Source organism: Diceros bicornis, chromosome 31 (assembly GCF_020826845.1).
Source record: "Diceros bicornis minor isolate mBicDic1 chromosome 31, mDicBic1.mat.cur, whole genome shotgun sequence".
NCBI lineage: Eukaryota > Metazoa > Chordata > Mammalia > Perissodactyla > Rhinocerotidae > Diceros > Diceros bicornis.
In genome coordinates, this window is record NC_080770.1 from 43,509,888 (window position 1) to 43,535,945 (window position 26,058).

Sequence of the window (26,058 nt, forward strand, 5' to 3'; positions counted from 1 at the left end):
CAAGTTTCCTGACCATAAATCCAAACATGTAAATATAAACCACATCGAGAATTAGTGCCCTGGGAAAATAAACTGGGAGGAACTATCTCAAGCCTGACACCCGATGGCTGGAACAGCTGTATGTGCGGCCACAGTGAAGTCTGTATACGGGGTTTTGTTTGCCACACAAAACAGTTGTAGAAAGGACAAACACATACATAGTTAAAGAGTATTTTTCTTTTAACGGGCTGTCTTACAAAACCTATGTTTTGGTGGCTCCCTTGGTCCCCATTGTGCAGCCCCCTGGGTGGTCCCTTCCAGGGGGCCACTTGAAGGGAACACAATGCCAAAAATGAGGGAAGGAGGGGACAGCAACACAAAGGCCAACAGAGCGGGGCGGTCTGCAGCGGCAGGCTGCAGACTAGGGGTCAGCAAACAAGGCTCTCTGTTTAGCCCTGGAAACAAGGGCTCCTTCTCTATACCTGGAAACAGCGTGATTAAGCTGACAGCTTGAATTATGGGCTGCATTTTGTAGGGTATGGTCCGTCTGCGTTAAGGTCCTCTTTATTGTAGCAGAGGCCTCACAAGCAAAACCCTTGCCTTTTCCCCCTCTTTGGCTTCAAAACATCATTCTGTTCCATTTTAATTTTCAGAACTACTCCTTCTCCCATATCACCTTTCCTTTTTTTTTTTTTAAGTTGCTTACTGAGGTGCTGGGAGGCCTGAGAGAATTTATAATAGGGTGTTTCCCTCTACCCTTAAACAGAGATAACCAGCCTGAACCCATAATGAGATTTTAGCAGCCGAGTAATTGGCGATGGCTGCATAAAGGATGGTTCCTTTATGAAATGGATGTGTTCTTTTTTGTTTTTTATTATTTATTTTTTACCCCAAAGCCCCAGTAGATAGTTGCATGTCATAGATGCACATCCCTCTAGTTGCTGTACGTGGGACACGGCCTCAGCATGGCCAGAGAAGCGGTGCGTCGGTGCGCAACCGGGATCCGAACCCAGGCCACCAGCAGCGGAGCGTGAGCACTTAACCGCCAAGCCACGGGGCCGGCCCTGAAATGGATGTGTTCTTAATTTGCTCTTTGATAGGTCTGTGGATCCCAAACAACACCTGAGTTGATAAAAATCCTCTTTGCTGGGAAGGTGAACACTGGAAACATTTACTCTTGCTCCCTGGATTTCCTTTAAATCAGCACAGATGTGTCGCCAGTGGGGTGTTGTCATTAGGGTGCTGGCTGCACCCTCCAATCTGAGGTGCACACAACGGATTTATGGAGCCAGTCACCTAAAGTGACCTAGCTTTAAATATCTGCTGCAAAAAAGAACATGGAGGGTAAATGTCTTATCGTACAACTTTATGCCTTTGATGGTGCTCAGGGCAAGCTACCCCAGGAAGCACCACTCTGGTATGCGGATTATTTCGAGCTGAAGACAATAAGGACTCAGAGAACTCAGGAAGAATATTTGAGTTTCCCCTCCCAAACTGCCTAAAGAATTTAAAACAAAAGATCTGTTTCAGGAAGGAGTTATTATCATGACTGCTATAAAGATAATGTAGGATAGAGGTTACAATAGAAAAGGCACCAACAAGCCCATCTTATCGGAAGCTCTGTCTCTCTGGCCACATGCTCTAGATGGCCCTGCGAGGAGTTACCAGACAATCATTTACAAGGGAAGTCTCCATTTGTAAAGGTATCTCCCTCTCTGTATTGGGAAGAGAGGGGATGACCTCATTTCTAGAGACTTATCAATGTAGAAGGTGAGGCCTTAAAACTGCATAATAAACCTTACTCTTGTTTATAGTGCTTTAGTGATAATCTCCTGTAACTAACACCCCCGCCCCCAACATCCTCCTTGTCTTTGGTTGGACATGGTATTTAAGACGAGAATCTCTGCTACTGTGTTGATAAACGCAGTGTCCCTGCTTTCTCCCATGTATACATGTTATTAAACTTGGTATTATTTTCTCCTGCTAACCTGTCTTGTTATTTGGCCAGCCATAAGAACCTTAAGGAAAAGGACAGAGGGAGATTCCCTCTCTTCCCCCGACACCTTTCAGAAATGTAATACAATCAGGCCTTGTATTTTGACTAAATTTAAAGAATACTATGAACATAATAAATTTTTTTATTAGACATTATCATAATTGGTTCTATAATTAAACTCTAGAGGGCGCTTTTTGTAAAAGGGCATCTGATATTTTCAGGGTAGAATCATCTTTGCTGGAGCTTAAGGACTAACAGAGGATCATAAAACAAAACACCAGACTTTTGCTGTTACACGTCTCTCCGTCTGTCTCCACATGTGTGTATGTGCCGGTGCGGGTGTACGTGCGTCTGTAAGAGAGGAGACAAGGAGGACCAGACTGGGCTGGCAAAGATTATGCTACGTGAGGGGATCCAGGGAGAAGGCAAATCAGAAGGCATGATGGGATGGTGGATGGGCTTACTGAGGGCTCAGGCAACGTTCAGACTCTGAAATAAGTTAGTATGTCACTTCTCTGGGATAAGTGAGTCTCCTTAGAAGCCAATTAACTCTGATGAATGGGAATGGGGTCTAGGGCAGTCACCCTCCACTGAGGGAGAGCTCAGACCTGTAGGGCAGGTCCCTCCCTGGGTTCTGACTCAGTGTTCGGGGCCCACCTCCATGATGACAATGAGATGGGAGTGGCAGCACCCTGGGAGGGCACCAGCAGGAAGGAGACTGAACACTTGGCTATTAATGATTGCCTCCTGCTATGTGAGTATGGTAGAAATCAAAGACAGAATTACTGACAAAATTGTGCTGGTTTTCTGCTGGCTCCTTCAGAGGGCCAATACTGTACTAAAATGAAGAAGCTGAATCAATTTATTATTCAAATGCTCATTCACCTAAGAAGCTGCTAAAAGGAAGCCAAAAGAAACAAGAAAGTGAATGATAACAAACCATCATTATGAATGAATAAAGGGGATTAACCGGGAGGAAAGGCAGGCGGGATGCAAGCTAGGAAATAATGCCCTCCTGGGTAGACCCTGGGAGCCAGGTGAAAAGGCTTCTCCTCAGTGTGGAAGTTCAGGGGATGTAAGACAAGCACATCCCCAATTCCAGGTAAGTACACCTTTCAAAACAGCAGAAACCAGTTTCAGCTGTGCCCATGATTACAGATGTAATAATGCTCCAAAACAACCATGTCCAGCATACATCCATGTAATATATAACATCTGATCAGCAAGCACCATCAATCCCAGACCCAGCACTGGAAATTCTTTTAGGGATTCAATTATCCTAGAAAGTAGTGCTTTTCAATGTTTAAGGTGGCAGAACACCTGGAATTCTTAGAACTTTCTGTAAAATATCATGAAGTACTGATATACGTCATTTCATCACACAAATTAGGAACATTTTTACTAGCGGACAATGAATATATGTATACAATATAAAAATCAAACCACTAACACAAATACCCATGATGAAAAACCAATCTATCAAACCTAACAGGATCAGCTGATTTCACATTTTTCATTATTATTCATTTGGTACTCTCATTCATTTTCTCTTCCAGTAGGCAAGCTATAGCAGGTAACCAAAGTTTTATTAAAATAATTTTGAGGAAGTTCTCAAAATTACAAAGATTTATTTTCCTAAAAATTGGAAAAGACCACTTGACTCAATAGCAGGAGAATTCTACTGGAATATATCTGAGAATCACTGCACTAAAGAAAACGAATCTAGCATTGTTTTAAGCAGCAGATTCAAACACACTTCCAGTCCACAAAAATGACAAGGAAATTAAAATGAATTTACACTGACAAAGGAAAATAGAAAAAAGTTAGACAACTAGTTGAAGGCCATTAAACACAAGGTGTTCAGAAGTGCTCCTCACATCTCTCTTGTAGGTTAAAGTAATACTGTAAGTCTCCTAACTGGGACTCAAAATAGTGAGATTCAGTACAAAAGCACAAGAAAACATATCAAGGTCTCACTTATTGCTTTTTGAGTTTTTCTTATCTGCTTGGCCTATCTGCACAGATTCCCTCACAAAAGCCATCACTGAATGGAAGCTTTCCCACTCAGTTATCAAGCTCAAATGTTCCTTATCAAATCCCACCTTAAAATAAGTTTCGTTTTTCTAGAAGCCTATCACCAATAGCTCAACAACTGCTCTTCAAAAGGTGAGAAATATAAGTTTAAGAGAATAAAAGGGAAGATGAGCCATAAGGAACTGATCAAGTCTAAGATCAAGGCGCTGGCTGGCTTGGTTCCTGGTGAGGGCCCACTTCCTAGCTTGCAGACGGCTGCCTTCTTGTTGTGTCCTCACAGGGCAGAGAGAGGAGGAGAGCTCTCTCAGGTCTCTTCTCATAAGGGCACTAATCCCATCACGAGGGCCTGACCCTCATAACCTCATCTAACCTTAGTTACCCACTAAGGGCCCATCTCCAAATACCATCACATTGGGGGTTCAGGCTTCAACATATGAATTCTGCAGGGACACAACTCAGTCCATAAGAACACCGCTGCCACCATCTTGTTCCTGGCCTAAGGATGAGGTCAGCACTGAGGATGACAGAGCAGGGAAACGGAAAGGACCTGGGTCTTTGATGACAAAAGTGAAGGGCAGTATCAACCAATCCCAGGGCCTGCTTTACTCCCGGACTTCCAGAAATAAACAAAAATGTGTTTATTGTTTAAGGCAGTTCGAGACAGTGTTCCCGTTATTTGTAGCCTGGTATATCAAGATAATTAATAGGTAAATGTTCAACAAGGCCAGAAAGCCAAGTTTGAAAAAAGAACTCTGATGGATGGCTTTTCCATAATTCAAATTTACATTTCATTGAAAAGAATTTAAGGGAGGTATCTTAAAATGACGATCCTACCCCTGTCACTCTGCTCCCCTACCATGTCTCCTTTTTATAAATACCAGTAACAGCAGAATCTTTGCTCTTGGTGTGGCTGGGCCAGCACAAAGCAGGATCGAGGGGCTGTTCATGTGCTGGGTGTGGAGGGATAAGAAAAAGACCCCTGTAGCCCCTGAATGTGTTCCCCTGGCCTGCAGTGGTGCTATACTCTGCCACATGAGCCACTCCTTCAGCTGGAGTGACCAACAGTTCCCTAGACATGGGCCATGCTGGTCTGTCTTCAGGCCTGTGCTCCAGCCATTCCTCTCTTAAAATCTGGAATGGCTAATCTCCTTTCATCAGCCAAACCAATCACCATGGCTATTCTGGTTTTCTATTGCTTGTAATAGCTAACCTGAATTTAGTGGTGTAAAACAACAATCGACAACTTTTTGTTATGCTCATGGCTTCTGCGGGTCAGGAATTTGGACAGGGCACAGGGCAGGTGGCTTGTCTCTGCTCTGCAATGTCAGGGACCTCAGTCTGAATATCATGGGGTGATGTGGAACACAGGTGACTGGAATTATCTGGAGGCTTCTACACTCACATCTGGAGCCTGGGCTGGACTAAATTCAGGCTCAGCTGGGCCTGCTGACTGCAACACTGACACACGGCCTCTCCCTGAGGCTTGTTTGCTGTTAGCCCCACTTTCTTGGAAACCTGGCCATATTCCAGTCTCTCCTACCTTATTTGAATCTTAAACAACCAAGACTTGACCCCTAGAGTCTCCTCTCCAACTTTTGAAACCATAGGTAAACTTGTTCCACTCAGAATAAACTACTTTTAGATCTCAAATTTGTATTGAAAGAGGTCTCATTTTTCTGCAGCCCTCGTGGAATTTGGGCTGCTGGTTCCCTCCCTAGCAGAGATGCAGGCCTGCTATATTCTCTCATCAGCCTCCCTAGTCTCTCTTTCCCCCTGCCCTCCCTTTCTCCCTCTCCCCAATCGCCTCCTCCCTCCCCTCCCTCTACATCTCTTATTTGGCTCCCGGAGTGCTGGGATAGGGCCTCTTAACACTCCATAGAGACATCTCCCCAAAAATGTTGTAACTCACTTAAACATCAAATGATAAGAGGGATTCTAGGAAAACAGTGGCAGCACAGCCTTTATTTTTAAAAATCTCCCTGAATTCCCTTATATAAATATAAAAAAAAGATAGAACAACTAGGAGAGCAAACCAAAAATTCATGCATAATATCTATGACAAAATTATGTGACAAAATATGAGTGAGTGGAACAAACTACTGATAGCAACTAAACCCCCATTATATCTGCAATTGTACAGAAGGAAGTGGAGGGACAGCAAAAGTATGAATGACGTTCCTGAGAATGCAAGAACCTCCACATCGTCAAGCGGTACTCACTGGCAGGCTGAGGTGAGAAGGGCAGCCCATCTGGAAGGGGGCTGCAGGTCCATTTCAAGGGTTAGAACAGAGGGACTGCGGTAGGTGCAGGAGCAATCCGGGCCCTACCACTCCAGAACCTTACCAGTCTAAGTGCCCTTTCAGCAGAGCTCTGCACTGAGGAGAAGCTGCTGGGAGGGAACTCTAAATTGAACTTAACTGGGACAATAACGGCAGAGGAAGAATCTTCCCATTTCAAGTGGAGGAGGGGAAAAGAGCCAAGGGATCTAAGAAAGTAAGAGGCCACATACAAACATTCTGGGAGAACAACAGAAGAGGGAGCTCTGGAGCCATAAAACTAGGAAAGCCAGCCTGGCCCACCTGCCCCTCCTGAGTGCAGGAGAACTCCTCTCACCAGACATAGGCCCAGAAAAGATTCCAGGTCTCTTTATCAGTAAAGCGCAGGTAACGACACCTCCACTGCATAGGGCTGCGGCAGCAGATGAGATAATGTATGTAAAGCAGCTGGCACAGCATCGGGTACACAGTAAGCACTCAAAGATGATCGAAATTATTACCATTATTATAAACATTAGCATATCAAGTTTATATAACAACCTTAAGCCTAACTCTAACAAAAGATTAAAGATTTCAGTTAGGCCACAGTGAAGTGTGGTAAAACACCACTGTCCCACTCCAGAGGACATTTCCCAAGTTGTCCACCCCGGACTCAGCACCCTCCTCCGCAGAACAGTACTACCCAGTACATAATTGCTCAATTCTGCCTCTCGCCTTCCCTTTCCCCAGCTGCAGGCTGACCCTTTTCCAGCTGCTCACACATCCTTGCTTCAGAGAGCCTCTTACAGCTCCCTGGTCTACGATTTTCCTTTATGATCAATTTTCCGCCCTGATTATCTTGTTTCTGGAAGGTATCTCAGGTTTTAGGAAAACTTCTGATCACACCCAATTGGATGATGATTTCCTGGTTGAACTCGCAGACTTCTGGAGCCTCGCTGGTGACCTCATGTACTGATGCTAAGCACAAGCTCTACTTATGGTGCATCATACCCAACACTTCTCAGTGAAAAGGGCTAAATAAAACAAACTGTCCATTTTGTCAGGATTCTGATTCATTGATGCTAGAAATTAAATTTATCAAATTGCTAAGAGTCAGAGTAGGAGAGACAGAAGCCAAGTTCATTTCTGACTTCAAAAAAAAAAGAGGTTGGCCATTCCCTTTATATGTCATGTATGTCCCTGCATCTTGACTTCCAGAACCACACTATCAGATTACCATTAACTATCAAATGCCAACATGTGCCAGCCACTGTACCAGGTGCTTTAGCTGAAAAAAATCAATCTGATGAAGATAGTAAACTAGAACTTTGAAGTCAAATTTAATTAGTCAAAAGATGATACTGGTCAAAAGGAGATCCAAGACTATAATCACAAAAGGTCATGGCTCTGCCAGTCTTCCTGTGGTCTAGAGCAGGGAAAGAGAAAGAGAACATTCCAAACAAATCAGTAAGTTCCTGATTTGTTTCTTGTGATCATCTCTAGTTAAAGAAAGGGAATTAGGGACAGGGCTAGCCTGACAGGAGAAATAAAAGGGAACAGGTTCATATTCTGGATAATTTTTCATAAATGTGTACAAAACATAATATTCTGAAATCACATATTCTCCATGTCAGCAGACGGTTATGAGTTTGGAAGGCTTTCTAGTAACCACACATAATAAAATAAGAAAGTACTGTGTATAATCTAAAAGGACAAATTGTTAAAAGACTTGGGAGGGCTCATCACAAGGAAAGAAAGATGAAATGGAAGGGGAGAAAACTGTTCCACCAATAGATTTAAAAGGTAAAACACAAACTAAATTAGAAATGACTTTGTCAAAGCTATGCATTTCATAACTAAAACTGAAAGTGGCCAAACAATATCTGGTTTCCCCGGCCTTCAGAAAGGAAGCAGCAGCCAAGTGGAAGCGACTATGAGGGAGAAGGGAAGAAGACACACCAGGTAGGCTTCAGGGTGCTGATACTATTTCTTGACTGGGTGGGGGTTACCAGCTGTGTTCACTCTGTGATAATTAATGGAGCAGTACACTCATGATTTGTTCACTAGTATGTAGGCTATACTTCAATAATAAAATTCATTTTAAAAAGAGCACATGACAAGGACTTCTGCTTCTTGTAAAGGCATCCTAGGTAATGCAGGCCAATCCTTGCACTAAGAACAAAAAAAAGTATAAAAAATATCTCTTTGATAGCTTAGAGAGATAAGGCAGTGATGAATTACAGGATCAAAACCTAGAAAAAAAGGAAATTCAGAGAGATAAGCCTAACATCTGGGGCAATTTTTCTTTGAAGGGCATGTGCCAATTCCAGAAAAGGCAGCTGAGAGTCTGAGAAGCTGAGTGGAGCTCCAGGCAATCCCACAGAGTGGGAGAATAAAAACTGAAGTCCAGGTCTACCAACGAAGGGGAACCCTAATAAATCACCCACACTTTGAACTGGAACTTCAAAGGGCTGCTTCCTGTGGATAATGGTGAAACTGAGTCTGGCCCTCAAAGGGACCAAGGCCTGGCTTCACACTGTCTCAATTCTTCAACCTGGATGAAAGGGACCCAGGATCACTTCTGCCCCAGGCGCCTGCCAGAAGCAAATGCAAATCCTCTTTAGAGGAGGAAAACTTCCTTGTCCTCAAATCACTCCCAAAATGCTCCTACACAATATCCATTCAAAAATTGCCAGAGATTTGAGAAAAACAAGACAAGAGTGATTAAAAAGCGAGAGAAAGAAAAGAAAACAGAAGCAGACCCATGGGGAAGAAATGGAGATCCAGTCTCTAAGGTACTTATACTGTCTGGAAAGAAAGTAAAAATATTAATTAACAATAGATTTTGAAAGGTCAGAAACTTAGAGATGAAACAAAAATTAGTAAATATATAGGTGATTAGAATCATGTAATTATTAAGCTCGAGCTAACGGAAACATACAGAACCCTACCCAATGAAGAGTGAATATACATGTTTTCAAGCATTATGGGCATTTATAAACATTGGCCATTACTATGGCCAATCAACAAAGACCAAAGCACAGATGTTGTTCAGAACACATTTTCTGCCAACAATGTGATAAAATTGGAAATCTATAATGAAAAGAGAATCCTCTTTTCCCCTAATATGTTTAGAAACAACCAAAAATCATTTTACATAATACCTATGTCAAAGAAAAAGATATAATAATTATAAACATTTAGATAATTAAATTAAAATACTTAAAACTGAATGGGAGTGATAGCATTATTTGTCAAAACCAGTGGGGTGCAAGTCAAGCAGTACTTACATGGAAATTTAAAGCCTCAAAAGTATATGTTCTAAAATGGGAAAGATTGAAAATTAGGCATTCAACTCAGTTAGAAAAAACCACCTGGTAAAACCAAGCAAAGTAAAAAGGGAATAATAAAGATAATAACAGAAAGAAACGAGATTTTTAAAAAGCAACAGATGGGATGAAATCTGATTATTTGGAGAAATTAATAAAATAGACAAATCTCATGCAGGATTGATTGATGAAAAAAGTTGGGCAGACATAAAATTATGAATGAAAAAGAAACATAATTATTGACACGGTAAAAATTCTAAAATATAGGGTCCAGCCCCGTGCCCTAGTGGTTAAGTTTGGCATGCTCTGCTTTGGCGGCCCAGGTTCAGTTCCCGGGCGTGGACCTACACCACTTGTCGGCAGCCATGCTGTGGTGGTAACCCACACCCAAGATACAGGAAGACTGGCAACAGATGTTAGCTCAGGGATGATCTTCCTCAGAAAAAAAAAAAAAAGAAAAAAAGAAAAAAAATTGTAAAATATAAAAGCTGCCCACAAATTTGAAAACTTAAAAAAGTATTAAGAAACTAGAAAATTTTTCTAGTACACTCTACATTTTCAAAATTGACTCAAGATGAATGAAAACATCAATATACGTATAAGCATTTAAGAAACAGAAAAAGTAGACAAAAATTGAGAGAATTTTCATCAGTGCACCTGTCTTGCAAGAAATGTTAAAAGTTCCTCTGGTTTAACCTCTGCAGGTGTTCTCAGTATCCCAGACTCCTGCCTTTGCTCTAGGGCACCCACCTCTTCTGACTGAGGCCAGAAGCCTATGGTGAGAAGGGTGGGAAAGGCTGGGGAACCAGTTTCAGGTCGGTCAATGGAGACTTCTTTTAACATCTCCCGTACAGACACTGAGTGACAGTTAATGCCTACTTCGCTGACCATCTGGTCTGAGGACTGCTGCCCTCTTGGAAGCCTGGTTCTGGACTTGTAAAAATTTAAACCAAAATAAAGATAAGGAAAGTCTTAGATTTTTCAGATCAAAGTAGGTGAGCTAACAGGAGAGGCACAGGCAAGACTGGGGAATGAAGTGCCAGGCAGAACAGGAAGGGGATACACTGACAGCCCCACCTGCTGGCACCAGGTTATCTTTTCAAAAGTGTAATGCACAACCTTACTTTGGGAACAAAAGTGATCATTTGTGGGGCAGCAAGAAAAAGCTCAGGGGGCCACTTGTTGAGGGGCAGAGGTCAGGTCCAGGAAAAACAAGAGACAGTGGTGAAGAAAAAAAGCAAGTGAAGCAGACACCTGAAGGCATCATCACATCTGAAGGAACACTGAATCCATAAACATGCTTCCAGCTCCGCTTAGAGTGACTTGCGGGTAAATTCTACAAGAAACACAGTTTTATGCAAGAATTTCAGATGCAAGAACCTCCTTCCCATATTTAACTTTGAAGAGGGGCTAAATTAAAATCACTAGAGGAGATTCACTTCATGTGATCACATTTTTATGACCCTGAGAAACCAAGGCTTTCATTTATTTAGTGTAAAAGGCAGCATTACGTTTTGCTGTCAGCCATACTCCAGGGGGGAAGGAACAAAGCAACTCTGCGAGTGCTTTGCTCAGCTTGAAGAAAGGCACACAGCACTTCCTCAGCTTATTTGAGGCTGGAAGGCACAAAAATCAATACGGACAGAGCAAAAGGTCAAATTGCCACCGCTTAGTTTTCTTTTCTTTTCCTAATTAAATAATCTCATTTGCTTCTGGAGCTTCCTTATTCAACCTAATGAAATATTATCTCTGATATTCCAGTTTTTTAGGCAGTAGAGAGTTACTGGGAACCAGCCCAGGGTATCAGTTAAGAATACAGACTCTGGACCCAGACGGCCGAGCTCAAAGTACACTGAGCCACTTTGTGACTTTGAACATAACTTCTCTGTGTCTCAGTTTTCTCCTTTGTAAAAGGGTAATGATGATAGGAATAAATGGATTATTATAAACAAAGCTCTTCACAACAGTGCCTGGCACAGAGTGGGTGCTATTGAAGGGTATATCACCATTATGATTGTGATTTGCATGGTAGAGCACAGAAATTAAGAGCATGAATTCTGGCATCCGGCGGTCAGTTCGAATGCTAGCTGCACCTCTAAGGTTATTTAATCCTTCTAAACCTCACTTGAAATACTCCACTTGGCATCTGCAGCACAACTTCTTGGTTCTCTTGATTCTTCCCTGCAGCTTCACCTCAAACTCCTTTGCTGTTTCCTTCTCATTTTCCTGACCTTGAATGTGGAGCCAGGCCTTGGGCTGCTTTCCTATTCACACTCATTGCCTAATGTTCTTCTCAGGGTCCACGGCTTTAAAGTGCATTTATACTCTGATGATTCAGTAAAGTTGCAGGATACAAAATCAACATACAAAAATCAGTTGCATTTCTATATAACAATCCAAAGAAAACAATCCCATTTACAATAGTACCAAAAAGAATAAAATACTTAGGAATAAATTTAACCAAGGAGGCAAAAGACTTGTACATTAAAAACTACAAAACACAGCTGAAAGAAATTAAAGAAGACACAGACAAATGGAAAGATATCTCATATTCATGGATTGAAAGATTTAATATTGTTAAAATGTTCACACTATCCAAAGTGAGCTACACATTCAATGCAATCCCTATCAAAATCGCAATGGCATTTTTCACAGAAATAGAAAAACCAATCCTAAAATTCATATGGAACCACAAAGGACTCTGAATAGCCAAAATAACATGGAGAAAATGAACAAAGCTGGAGAAGTCACATCTACTGATTGCAAAACATATTACAAAGCTACAATAATCAAAACAGTATGGTACTGGCATAAACACAGACACACAGACAAATGGAACAGAATAGAAACCCAGAAATAAATCCACATATATATAGTCAACTAATCTTTGACAAGGGCATCAAGGAGGCACAATGGGGAAAAGATAGTCTCTTCAACAAATGGTGCTGTTATTCACGTGCAAAAGAATAAAACTGGACCCTTATCTTACACTATACACAAAAATCAACTCAAAATAGACTTAAAAATCAACTTAAACATAAGACCTGAAACTGTAAAACTCCTAGAAGAAAACATAGGGGAAAAGCTGCCTGACATTGGTCTTAGCAATGACTTCTTAAATATGACAGCAAAAGCACAGGCAACAAAAGCAAAAATAGATAAGTGGGCCTACATCAAACTAGAAAATTTCTACACAGCAAAGGAAACAATCAACAGAGTGAAAAGGCAACCTACAGAATGGGAAAAATATCTGCAAACCATATATCTGATAAGAGGTTAACATCCAAAATACAAAAGGAACTCTAACAACTCAATTGCAAAAAACCAAATAACCTGATTAAAAAATGGAGAAAGGATTTGAATAGATATTTCTCAAAAGACGATATATAAATGGCCAACAGGTATATGAAAAGATGCTTAACATTACTTATTATCGGGGAAATGCAAATCAAAACCACAATGAGATATCACTTCATACTTCTTAGGATGGCCATTATTAAAAAAAAAAAGAAAGAAAAGAAAAGAACAAGTATTGTTGAGGATGTGGAAAAACTGGAACCCTGTGCACTATTAGTGGGAGTGTAAAATGTTGCAGCCGCTATGGAAAACAGCATGGAAGTTCCTCAAAAAATTAAAAATAGAACTACCATATGATCCAGCAATCTCACTCTGGGTATTTATCCAAAAGAACTGAAATCAGGATCTCAGAGACATAGCCTCACTCCCATGTTCACTGCAGCATTATTCACAATAGCCAAGAGGGGGAAACAAACTAAATGTCATCGACAGATGAATGGATAAAGAAAATGTAGTATATAAATGCAATGGAATATTATTTAGCCATAAAAAGAAGGAAATCCTGTCAGATGCTACAACATGGATGAACATTGAGGACCTCATGCTACACGAAATAAGTCAGTCACAGAAGGACAAACACTGGTTGCTTCCACTTATATGAGATATCTGAAGTAGTCAAATTCATAGAAGTGGAAAGTAGAATGGCAGTTGCCAGGGGCTGGGGGAAGAGGGAAATGAGGATTTACTGTTCAATGAGTATGAAGTTTCAGTCATTCAAGATGAAAAAGTTCTAGGGATATGGTATACGACAGTGTGCTTACAGTTAACAATATTGTACTGTACATGTAAAAATGTTAACTTTTCAATAAATGGTGCTGGAACGGGATATCCACATGAACAAAAATGAATCTAGACACAGATCTTATACCCTTCACAAAAATTAACTCAAAATGGATCACAGACCTAAATGTAAAATATAAAACTATAAAACTCCTAGAAGATAACACAGCAGAAAGCCTAGATGACTTTGGGTATGGTGATAACTTTTTATTTGTTTATTTATTTTTTATTTTTTTGTGAGGAAGATCAACCCTGAGCTAACATCCACACTAATCCTCCTCTTTTTGCTGAGGATGACCGGCTCTGAGCTAACATCCATTGCCAATCCTCCTCCTTTTTTTTTTTTTTCCCCAAAGCCCCAGTAGATAGTTGTACGTTATAGTTGCACATCCTTCTAGTTGCTGTATGTGGGACGCGGCCTCAGCATGGCCAGAGAAGCAGTGCGTCAGTGCACGCCTGGGATCTGAACCCGGGCCGCCGGTAGCGGAGTGCACGCACTTAACCGCTAAGCCACGGGGCCGGCCCTGGTGATGACTTTTTAGATACAACACTAAAGACATGATCCACGAACAAAATAACTAATAAGCTAGACTTCATTAAAATTAAAAAACTTATGCTCTGCAAAAGATAACATCAAGAGAATGAGAAGACAAGCCACAGACTGGGAGAAAATATTTGCAAAAGACACACCTGATAAAGGACTTATATCCAAAATATACAAAGAGCTCTTTAAAACTCAACAATAAGAAAACAAATAACCCAAGTAAAAAATGGGAAAAGATCTGAACAGACACCTCACCAAAGAAGATATACAGATGGTAAATAAGCATATGAAAAGATACTCAACATCATATGTCATTAGGGAACTGCAAATTAAAACAAGAAGATATCATTACATACCTATTAGAGTGGCTAAAATCCAAAAAAACTGACAATAACAAATGCTAACAAGGATTATAGAAACAAGAACTCTCATTTATTGCTGATGGGAATGCAAAATGGTACAGCCACTTTGGGAGACAGTTTGGGAGCCTCTTATAAAACTAAACATAGTCTTACCAAACAATCCAGCAATTGCACTCTTCGGTATTTACCCAAATGAACTGAAAACTTACGTCCACACAAAAACTTGCACATGGATGTCTACAGCAGCTTTATTCACAATTGCCAACAATGTGGAAGTCACAAAGATGTCCTTCAGTAGCTGAATGGATAAACTGCAGTACATCAAGACAACATAATATTATTCAGCACTAAAAAGAAATGATCTATCAAGCCACAAAAAGACATGGAGTAACCTCAAAGGCATATTACTAAGTGAAAGAACCCAATCTGAAAAGGCTACATACTGTATGATTTCAAGAATATGACATTCTGGAAAAGCCAAAACTATAAACTGTAAAAGGATCAGTAGTTAGCAGGGGGTGGGGGTGGGGGTATGAATAGGTAGAGCACACAGGATTTTTAGGGTACTGAAAATACTCTTTATGATACTATAATGATGGATACATGTCATTATACATTGTTCAAACTCATAGAATGTACAATACCAAGGGTGAATTGTAATATAAATTGTGGACTTTGGGTGATTATGATGTGTCAATGCAGGTTCCTCAGTTGTAACAAATGTACCACTCTGGTGTGGGATATTGATAATGGGGGAGGCTATGTATGTGTAGGGGCAGGCGGTATATAGGAAATCTCTGTACCTAATTCTTAATTTTATTGTGAACCTAAAACTGTTCCAAAAAATAAAGTCTTAAAAAATGTTAAGAGGATAGATCTCATGTTATGTATTATTTTATTTTATTTTATTTATTTATTTTTCCCCCCCTAAGCCCCAGTAGATAGTTGTATGTCATAGTTGCACATCCTTCTAGTTGCTGTACGTGGGACGCGGCCTCAGCATGGCTGGAGAAGCAGTGCGTCGGTGCGCGCCCGGGATCTGAACCTGGGCCACCAGCAGCGGAGCGCGCGCACTTAACTGCTAAGCCACGGGGCCGGCCCTGAATTTTTTTTTAAACACAAAAAATATATGTATATCCAGAATTTGACACTTCTCACTGCTGCCACCCTGGCCCAAGGCACCACCACCTACTGCCTAGATTACTGTAATATTCTCTAAACAGGTCTCCTTGCTCCCACCCTGTCCCCTACAGTTCATTTTCCATTAGCAGCCAGAGTGGTTCTTCACCTCCCTTGAAGCACAATCCAAAGTTCTTCCTACAGCCTACAAGACCCTTTGTGATGTGGCCCACTGATATTTCTCTCACTCCATCTCCTACCTTCCTCACTCACCTGTTGTGGTCCAGCTGCACTGGCTTCTTTGCTGTTCCTAGAAACACCACGTATGCTGCCACTAGAGGGCCTCTGTACTTGCTGTTCCTGCTGCATGGTATTCTCTTCCTCAAGATATATCCCACTCATCTCCAAGACACTGAAGGAGAGAAATGAAACATAAATTGATAAACAAACAAATATACCAGGGTGAAAATTAAGGTAACAAAGAATAAAGCAGGTTAAATAGACAGAGAAGGCATGGGTACAATTTAATGTGGCTTACTCTCACTCACTTTAGATCTCCTCTCAAATGTCAAATCACCACAGAGACTTTCCCTGAGTATCCTACACTAAATTGCATCTATGCATTCTCTATGCACTTAACCTGCTCGTTCTTTGTCATAATATTTTCACACAGATTGTTTATTGGTTTCTGTTTTCTTCCTCCCCTCCACACGCATGATCATAAATACCATAAGAGCAAGAGTAGTGCCTGGGACAGAGTAGGCACTCAGTAAATATTTAATGTTAAATGAACAAAGTCCTATACTAGCTATCTACAGACTCGTAACAAACTACCCCAAAGCTTTGTAGCTTAAAACAACAACCATTTTGGGGCCGGCCCCGTGGTGTAGTGGTTAATCGTGCGCTCTCCACTGCTGGCAGCCTGGGTTTGGATCCCGGGCACGCACCACGCACCACTTGTCAGGCCATGCTGTGGTGGCATCCCATATAAAGTAGAGGAAGATGGGCATGCATGTTAGCTCAGGGCCAGTCTTCCTCAGCAAAAAGAGGAGGATTGGCATGGATGTTAGCTCAGGGCTGATCTTCCTTACACACACACACACACACACACACACACACACACACACACAAAACAATAGTAAAAAGAAAAAAACCACCACCATTTTATTATATCTAATGACTTTGTGGATCAGAAAATCAGTCAGGGCTTGGCTGAGTGGATTCTTCTGTTTTAGGTATTATTGAGAGAGGTTATTCAGTGATATCAGCTGGTGGATGCACTTGGTAGAGGGTCCAAGAAGGCTTCGCCTACATGTCTGGTACTTTGGAGGGGATAGCTCCAAGGATGGGCACAGCTGGGACCACAGTCTAGAGCACCTACACATAATTTCTTTACCACGGCAGTCTCAGAATAGTCAGACTTCTTACATGGTGGTTCAGGGTTCCAAGAACACATGTTCCAGCAAAAAGAGTGGCAACTGCACGGCCTTTTATAACTCAACTTTGGAAGTCATAGAGGATCAATTCTACCATGCTCTATTTGGTTAAAGCAGTCATAAGCCCATCCATATTCAAGGGAAGGGGAGAGAGATCCCATCTTTTAATAAGAGGAGTGTTGAAGAATTTGCAGCCATATTTCAGATTGCTACAACCCCATACTTCACAGTACAGAGCTTTGGGCCTACTAGGTATTCAGGAAATTTTGGTTGACTCAAAATGGAATTATAAAATGGGATTTTCAACTAAGGTACTATAACTAGAAGAGAGAACAGTTTGGTTCTTTAATACAGGGGTTTATAAAAAATAATTAATTTTAAATGGTCTACATAATTTCAAAACCAAAAAACTAAACATCAAACTCAAAACAGACCATCTATGAGGGGCTCACCAATACACTGGACATAGCTGAGGAAAGAATCAGTGAGCTTGAGGATATGTCAGTACAAATTTCCCAAACTGAAATGCAAAGAGAAGGAAGAATAAAAAAAAAATGGGACAGAACACCCAAGAATTGTAGGATAATTACAAAGGGTGTAACATACAAGTAATGGGAATACCAGAAGGAGGAGAAAGAGAGAAAGGAGCAGAAGGAATATTTGAAGTAATAATGGCTAAGAATTTTCCGAAGTTAACAACATATACCACCAAACTACAGATCCAGGAAGCTCAGAGAACACCAAGTAGGATAATTACCCAAAAAATCTACACCTAGGAATATCACAAAAATCCTTAAAGTGTATGCACCTAACAACAGAGCATTGAAATACACAGGCAAAAAGTGATAGAACTGCAAGGAGAAATAGATAAAGCCACTATTATAGTTGAATATTTAGTCACCTCTGTCGGTGACTAACATATCCAGCAGGTAAAAAGCAGCAAGGATATAGCTCAACTGAATAGCACCATTAAATTGGATCTAATCGACATTTATAAGATACTTCATCCAACAACAGCAAAATACACATGGTCACAGGGAACGTTTGCTAAGACAAACCACATTCTGGGCCATAAAACACACCTCAACAAAGTTACAAGAACAGAAGGCATAGAAAGTATGTTCTCAGACCACAACAGAATTAAACTGAGATCAATAACAGAAATATAGCTAGGAAATCTCAAAATATTTGGAGATTAAACAACACACTCCTAAACACATGGGTAAAAGAGGAAGTCTCAAAAGAAATTTAAAAATATTTTGAACTGAACGAAAATGAAAATACAACTTATCAAAATTTGTGGGATGCAGTGAAAGCAGTGCTTCCAGGGAAATTTATAGCACTGAATGCACACATTAGAAAAGAAGAAAGCTCTAAAAGTCAATAATCTAAGCTCCCACCTTAGGAAACTAGAAAAGAGAAGAGCAAATTAAATTCAAAGTGAGCAGAAGAAAAGAAGTAATAAAATTTAGAGCAGAAACCAATGAAATTGAAAATAGACAAACAATAAAGAAAATCAAAAGACAAAAAGCTGGTTCTTTGGGGAAAAACCCAACAAAATGGATAAACCTCTAGCCAGGTTTATTAGTCTGCTCAGGTTGCCATAACAAAATATCACAAATTGGGTGATTTAGACAACAAAAATTTATTTTTTGCAATTCTAGAGGCAGGGAAGTCCAAGATCAAGGTGTCAGCTGATTTGGTTCCTAGTGAGACTTGCAGATGGCCACCTCTCACTGTGTCCTCACATGGCAGAGAAAGAAAGCTCTGGTGTCTCTTCCTCTTCTTTTAAGAGATCAGCCCTATTGGATAACGGCTTCACCCTTATGATCTCATTTAATCTTTATCATCTCCTCACAGGCAATCTCATTTAAAGCTCAGGGTCCTCTTCCAAGTTCACTGGTTGTTGGCAGAATTCAGGTCCTCGTGGCTATAGGACTGAGGCCCTCAGCTCCCACAGGGCACATACCATCGTCTGCCACGTGGCCTTCGTCACAAGATGGCAAGTTTGCTTCTTCAGGTGAACAGGAGAGTATCTCAGCTGCTTTGAATCTGATTTCAGTAAGTGCCCAGTCCCTTTTAAAGGTTGATATGTTTAGGTCTGGCCCACCCCGAACAATTCCTTTTTGATTACCTCAAAGTCAACTGATTTGGGGACTTTCATTATGTTTGCAAAATTCTTCATCTCTGTCACGTAACATAGCCTAATCACAGAAAGGAAATCCTTCAAACTCACAGTCCTGCCCGCACGCAAAGTGAGGGGATTATACAGAGTGTACATCAGGGGGCAGGAACCTCAGGGGCCATCTCAGAATTCTGCCCACCAGTGTATACAGTTAATCCTGATGAAACTAATGATGTCAGATTAATTCTCCTAAATCAAGTTACTCACCATACCACTCTTCTCTTAAAATAACCTTCAATAGTTCTGGAAAACACAGAGAAGGAACTTTAAATTCTTTACCCTGATATTCAAGGTCTTTCTCAAACATGACCCAGGCAACATTTTAAACCTTTACTCCAAGAAGCCCTGCTCAGTGAGCCCTTAGTCACACGCTTTGCTCTGCCCTCCCACGCCCTTTGTGTTCTCTGTATCTGCATTCCTTCTTGCACTCTTCCTCCAGACCTCATTCACTCCTTTCCCTGCTCCTTCTTATTCAAGCCTTTACAGCCTTCAAGATGCTGCATCAACACCGGGATAAAACCTTTCCTGACGCTTTTGACTCACACTGAGGTTATCTTCATTTGAATTTGTCCTCAAGTACTGTGGTGGATTGCAAAAAGCAACCGTAATCTTCTCATTCCTGTGTGCAATCATTTGCAATGTGACTTTGCCACTCATCCCATCAAGAGGTGGATTATATTTTTTCACCTCTTGACTCTAGGCTGGGTCCTGTGACTTTCTTTAGCCAATGGGACATGAGCAAACCTGACACAAGCAGACACTTTAAAGCATTTGTGCACTGGGGCTTGCCCTCTTGCTGTGCTGGGAACCCTGCTACCACCACCAGGTGACTGAGGTTGGACTACTCTACTGGACGATGAGGGACACCTGGCCAAATAATTCTTGTAGCCCCAAATGACACTGGGCCAACCACCTGGCACCTGAAAAATAATAAATGTCTGGTGTTTTAGGTCATGGAGCTTTGTACCAATGTTTGCAGCAAACTACTCTTTAAGAATGAGATTCAAGGTCCTCCTTTTTAACAACATTGCTTTTACTCAGCTTCATTCTAATATGCTTCCTTGTAAGAAATGTTAATTATAGCTTGCAATGAAGGAACTGTGCAGGAAGCACAAGCTGGTCTTCAATTATCTGGAAATATCCATGGGGGTGGGTCATGAACCTTCTCAAAGATGCTTGGCTTTTAAACAGAGAAGCAATCCATATGTCCATCAACAGATGAATGGATAAACAAAATGTGGTATATCCATATACTGGAATATTATTTAGCCTAAAAAGGAACGAAGTTCTGATACCTGCTACAACATGGATGAATCTTGAAAATGTTATGTGAATTGAAATAGACCAAAAGGACAAATATATAAGGGGGACAAAAAAGTTTTGGAAATAGGTAGTGGTGATGGTTGTACAATATCATGAACATAATTAACGTCACTAAATTGTACACTTAAAAATGGAAAATTTTATGTTATATACATTTTAACACAGCATTTAAATATTAATAATATAATATGCCAAAAACTCTTGAATTATACACTTTAAATGGGTGGATTGTATGGTACGTGAATTATACCTCAATAAAGCTGTTAAAAAGTTTTTTTAAATAAAACAAACAAAAAACAAGAGACAACACCACCAAAAGTCACCCTTGATTTCACTTTTCTCCTCAGATGGAAACTACGCTGCATACCGCACATCTATTTCCCCTTCACTGCCAGGAAGCTTAAGACCAAGTTTTATGTTCAAGGTCAGCAACTCAGCTGGCACATAGATGTGCTCAAACATAGTATCTATCATCATTCTCATCAAATCAGAGGTTCCGGTTTCCTGTTCAGATCCTTCTATGTGTCTTCCTTTGTCCCATCTCTTGATCTTTGTTAACTAAAATTCATTCAAGTGACTTTTCTCCAGACCCCCAACGGACCCTAAAGTAAACTGAGATAATGAACATTTGAGATCATAGTATTAGCTCTGTAAATATGATACTACAGTCTCAGATGAATAATTAACCCTCAGAGAAAAGGAGAAGAGCTCATGCTAAAGAGGAAATAAGAGAACGCAGCACCTCAAAAGCGGTGAGGACGTCAGCAGATTAACCAGAATCATTTAAACCACCTTTAACATATTCCTGGGTAGTCCTTTTTTTTTTTTTAAATGTTTATTTATTTATTTATTTTTTTCCCCCAAAGCCCCAGTAGGTAGCTGCATGTCATAGATGCAAATCCTTCTAGTTGCTGTACGTGGGACACGGCCTCAGCATGGCCCGAGAAGCGGTGCGTCAGTGTGCGCCTGGGATCCGAACCTGGGCCGCCAGCAGCGGAGCGCGCGCACTTAACCGCTAAGCCACAGGGCCGGCCCCTGGATAGTACTTTTACCACAGAAAATCAATGGGCTCACATTTGGTAACAGACAGAAAACAACCATTGCTGACTGACCTTTCATTCTGGGACCATTCCATTAGGACAAACTATTCAAAAATTCCCCAAATGCCCATATTTTCTAACAAATTTTGGAAAACTCTATCCCAAAATTCTGAGGAACTTGGCTTTAAGATCATAGGAAAAAGTCAGTCATATAGCAGAAGGAGAGAGAGAACATTCTTAATTCTATACACATACCCAACTTTTTTCATCTCAGAAAAAGCCTGAGTCCTGGGTAAGTACGCTAGTCCCCCAGTTAATCCACCAAACTACTTACTTGTCCAATGAATTGCTATAAAAAGAAGCCTACAAATACGAAACCCAAAACAGATACATTCTATCTCTAGTAATAAAGTTTCTGATGATGTAGTATATAATACCTGATGAGAGAAGTATTCTTACTAGAAAAATCCACTGGGGGGCCAGCCCGGTGGCGCAAGCGGTTAAGTGCGTGTGCTCCGCTGCGGCGGCCCGGGGTTCGCTGCTTTGGATCCCAGGCGCGCACTGACGCACCACTTGTCAAGCCATGCTGTGGCGGCGTCCCATATAAAGTGGAGGAAGATGGCCATGGATGTTAGCCCAGGGCCAGTCTTCCTCAGCAAAAAGAGGAGGATTGGCAGATGTTACCTCAGGGCCGATCTTCCTCACACACACACAAAAACATCCATTTGGCTTGCCACTCTAATAAATCAAGTTTCCCAATGACAGGAATCATGTTGGTTCTTCCATCCACAGTACAAGTACTTTGTACTTGGATGTGCTATTAATAAATATTTCTTGAACATCACTTTAAAGTCAATCAGACTATAAATTAAAATTTTCACCATAAGTAGATAATGAATGGTAAGAGGCAATACATTAAAGATGCAACGCTGCTCTAAAAGAGAACATATCCCCTCATATACAAGGATGCCCACTTGGCTTTTCACTGTTGCTGGGACTGTTGAAAAGAAAGAGTGACGGCATCACAGTGTAACAGAAAATTCTAGTGGTGCCATGTGGGTTGGGGAGGCAGGCTGTATGGAAGGTCTGCCCCAACGGCCTATGTGTCATTCCTATGCCCCTAGCCTTGATTTCCTCATTTTTAAAAGGCGAGATCTACCTTAGTTTGTTACGTAGGTTCCTTCCACTCCTAAAAGAGATTTGATGCTATTAGAGTTATTTTTCATTGCAGAATTGGTTTTCAACAGTTTCCATGTTTTCTACACAATTCCACCTAGTACCTCCAATCAATAATAAAAAATTATACATGAGCTTTCATGAGTTGGATATTATAATAAGTGCTCAAAATGTATAACACTGATGTTGTTCCTATTTAACATTAAAGATTCCAGTGTCCTCATATTTACATTCAGAAAAGGAAAGCTGGCTTAGATATACACTTAGAAGAACTTATTAACTCATATTTAATCGTATGACAAAAATGACACCATGGCAAGGGATATTAGGATTAAGCAAATTAATTAGATACAAAGTTCCTAGCCTCTAAAGCTGAATTCCTAGTAAGTTTAACCGTTTGTCACCTTCTGTGTTACCACAACTTCAAAATGATTTGTTTTCTTAAAAGGCTGGAGGGTAGGGGTGGGGGGAATGACTTATGAATTAACCAGGGATTGTTTGGATATAATTATAAACTGCAAATCACCATGATTTCAATGGTATTCAGACTTTTAAAGCTATTTTATAAAAAAAGAAAAGAAAGCAAATTAGACCTTTGCTAAGAGATTATTTATGAGTAAGGAACTTATACATTCATGACTGAGTGCTCGACAATACATTCCCAGTGGAATGATCTCTAAAAATGTCTATAATTATAATGTTTTTTTTTTTAATAATTTTATTTATTTATTTTCTTCCCCCCAAAGCCCCAGTAGACAGCTGTATGTCACAGCCGCACATCCCTCCAGCCGCCGCATACGGGACTCGGCCCCAGCATGGCCGGAGAAGCGGCACGTAGGCGCGCGCCCGGGATCCGAACCCGGGCCGCCAGCAGCGGAGCGCGCGCACCCAACCGCCAAGCCACAGGGCCAGCCCTAAAAATGTCTATAATTATTTATAGAATAGTAAAAAAAAATTCAATGGCTTACTCTCTTGTTGGTGAGTTAGTGGAGGATTCCTTTTTTGAATCAGGAGAGCTTAGAGTTTGCAAAATACAATTATGTTTTTCGGTGGATAGGGCACCTCTTTCTTGCTCAGAGTGGATTAATTTTAAGGCCTCTATTCCATCTTCTCCCTCCATCTTGTCACTCAGATTTGGCTGTGGTTCTGGACTCTCTAAAATCAGACCATCTTCACTTACGGCAACTGTGAGGTCACTGCTGCTGCTCAGACTTTCCTCTTCCTGCTGTTGCTGCATTTTCCTGAAGGGCTTCTGTGCCTCGGGGTCCCCGTGAGGAGGATGATCTGGAAGAGGGGATATGAAGAGACTACTGATCACTAAGTGCAGGGAGAAGCGAGGTAAGACGTTCCACCTCACGGAGTGGGATTATTCATCAGTTAAAACATGTAGAAACAATCCATGATTAATTACAGTATTTAAAAACTCATTAAAAATATTTTATTAAATATATTAAAAATATAACAATGAGTTTAAAAATCAGAGAATTCGCTTGTAAGAATATTTCCACATACATATTTAAGAATTCATTAGAATGGAATTTGTTGGCAAAGTCACCACTGTACTTTGTTTTTTGACAAAAGATAAAATTAGAGAGTACACTTTGTTCTTACATAAGACCACTACCACCCAGAAAAACTAAATACCAACAAAAATCAGCAAACAACCTCAGCCTCTCACCCCACCTGAGAATCCTTCCTGAGCAGAATGCTTCTCTTGAGAACACTTACTTTCAGATGCACAGTATTCTGAGACTGATATTGGAGCGACTGGTAGTCTGGCACTGTCTTCCTTGACTTCAATATGTTCCCGTGTCAGTATTTCTCCCTCTGATGCCCCTGATCTGCTGGAACTGTCACACTTTAAATCAGTGGTTCTGCTCCCTGGACGTAATCTTCCCCGTAACAGGGAATGGAGTTCAGCAGACTTTTTGCTTTCAGATAAATTACTCTTGCCGTGACGTGAGTTGCTTCCTATCTCCAAGAAATGAGTCTGTTCCTCCTCAGACAATGGGCTGGCTGTGACTGGCGTTTTCTCACCAATCTGAAGAGATGTCCTTCCATCTATTTTGTCAGACTTATTTAAGCACTGTGTGCCACTATTAGTGCAGACTACATAGCTGTCTGTCACATCACTGCTCTGGCTGTCTGTCGCTGTGAACGTGGGTCAGGAATTGTTCTGAAGTTCTTCGTGGGTTGGGGAGATTTCTGCTCTGTACTAACATCTCCAGCGCTTGGGATGGCTGACATTTGGCGGCCCATAAAGATTGTTGCTGGTTGATACAATCCTCTTGACACAGCTGTCCCCAAGTTAATCCCTGCCTGCATTGCAACCTGCAGCACCAAAAGAGACGTGAGTTAAATGTATTGTGTATGAACAATTAGGTTGTTTAGGTTGTTTTCAGAAATGAAATGAGGTAAAGGAAGCATGACCATTGAAATCAACAGCTACCATGTTTATAAAACTCATGGCTTCCTACAAAATGAATGAGCAAAAAACTGGTATAGTCCATACTCTTTAATTTTAAAAACAGTGTTGGTTCACAAAGCAAATATTGTCAAGGAACTATGGAATCTATATTTTTCAAAAAGAAATGCATACATTGCACAACTATGTGAATGTACTTAACGCCACTGAATTGTACACTTAAATGTGGTTAAAATGGTAAATTTTATGTTATGTATATTTTAGCACAAGCCAAAAAAAAAAGCTGTGAGTTCTAGCCACTTTCCTCAGAGATGCTCAGATTTGATGGAGCTAGGAAGGTACCTGATGGCAAAAAAAAAAAGGGAGAGGGAGAGAGAGAGATGCATACAAAGGACTACCAGAGGTTTCAAAACTCTATTTCTGGTATTATGTGTAATATAAAAAACCCTCCAATAATCACATTCAAGATTGCATTATAATATTCTGCATATGTGCAAACAGCCATAATTTCTAGTCAACCTCAAATAACAACAACAGTTTTTCCTGAACATCTTCAAATAATTTTAAATACATTTAAAGCAATTTAAATTTACTGGCATGTCTATCAGGAGAATGAACATTGTCTCTTCCTTGAAAAGAGAGAGGGGAGGGGAGAGGTGGAAAAAGAAACAGAAGCAATTGGTTCAGTGGCTTGATCAAGGACGCGCAGTGGGAAGCA

The 26,058-nt window shown here is 40.8% G+C and overlaps 1 pseudogene; it reads right to left on the reverse strand.

Moving 5' to 3' along the window:
• LOC131395275 (centrosomal protein kizuna-like) overlaps positions 1–25,240 on the reverse strand; it is a 64,977-nt pseudogene extending 39,737 nt beyond the window's left edge.
• Between the last annotated feature and the right edge of the window lie 818 nt (positions 25,241–26,058).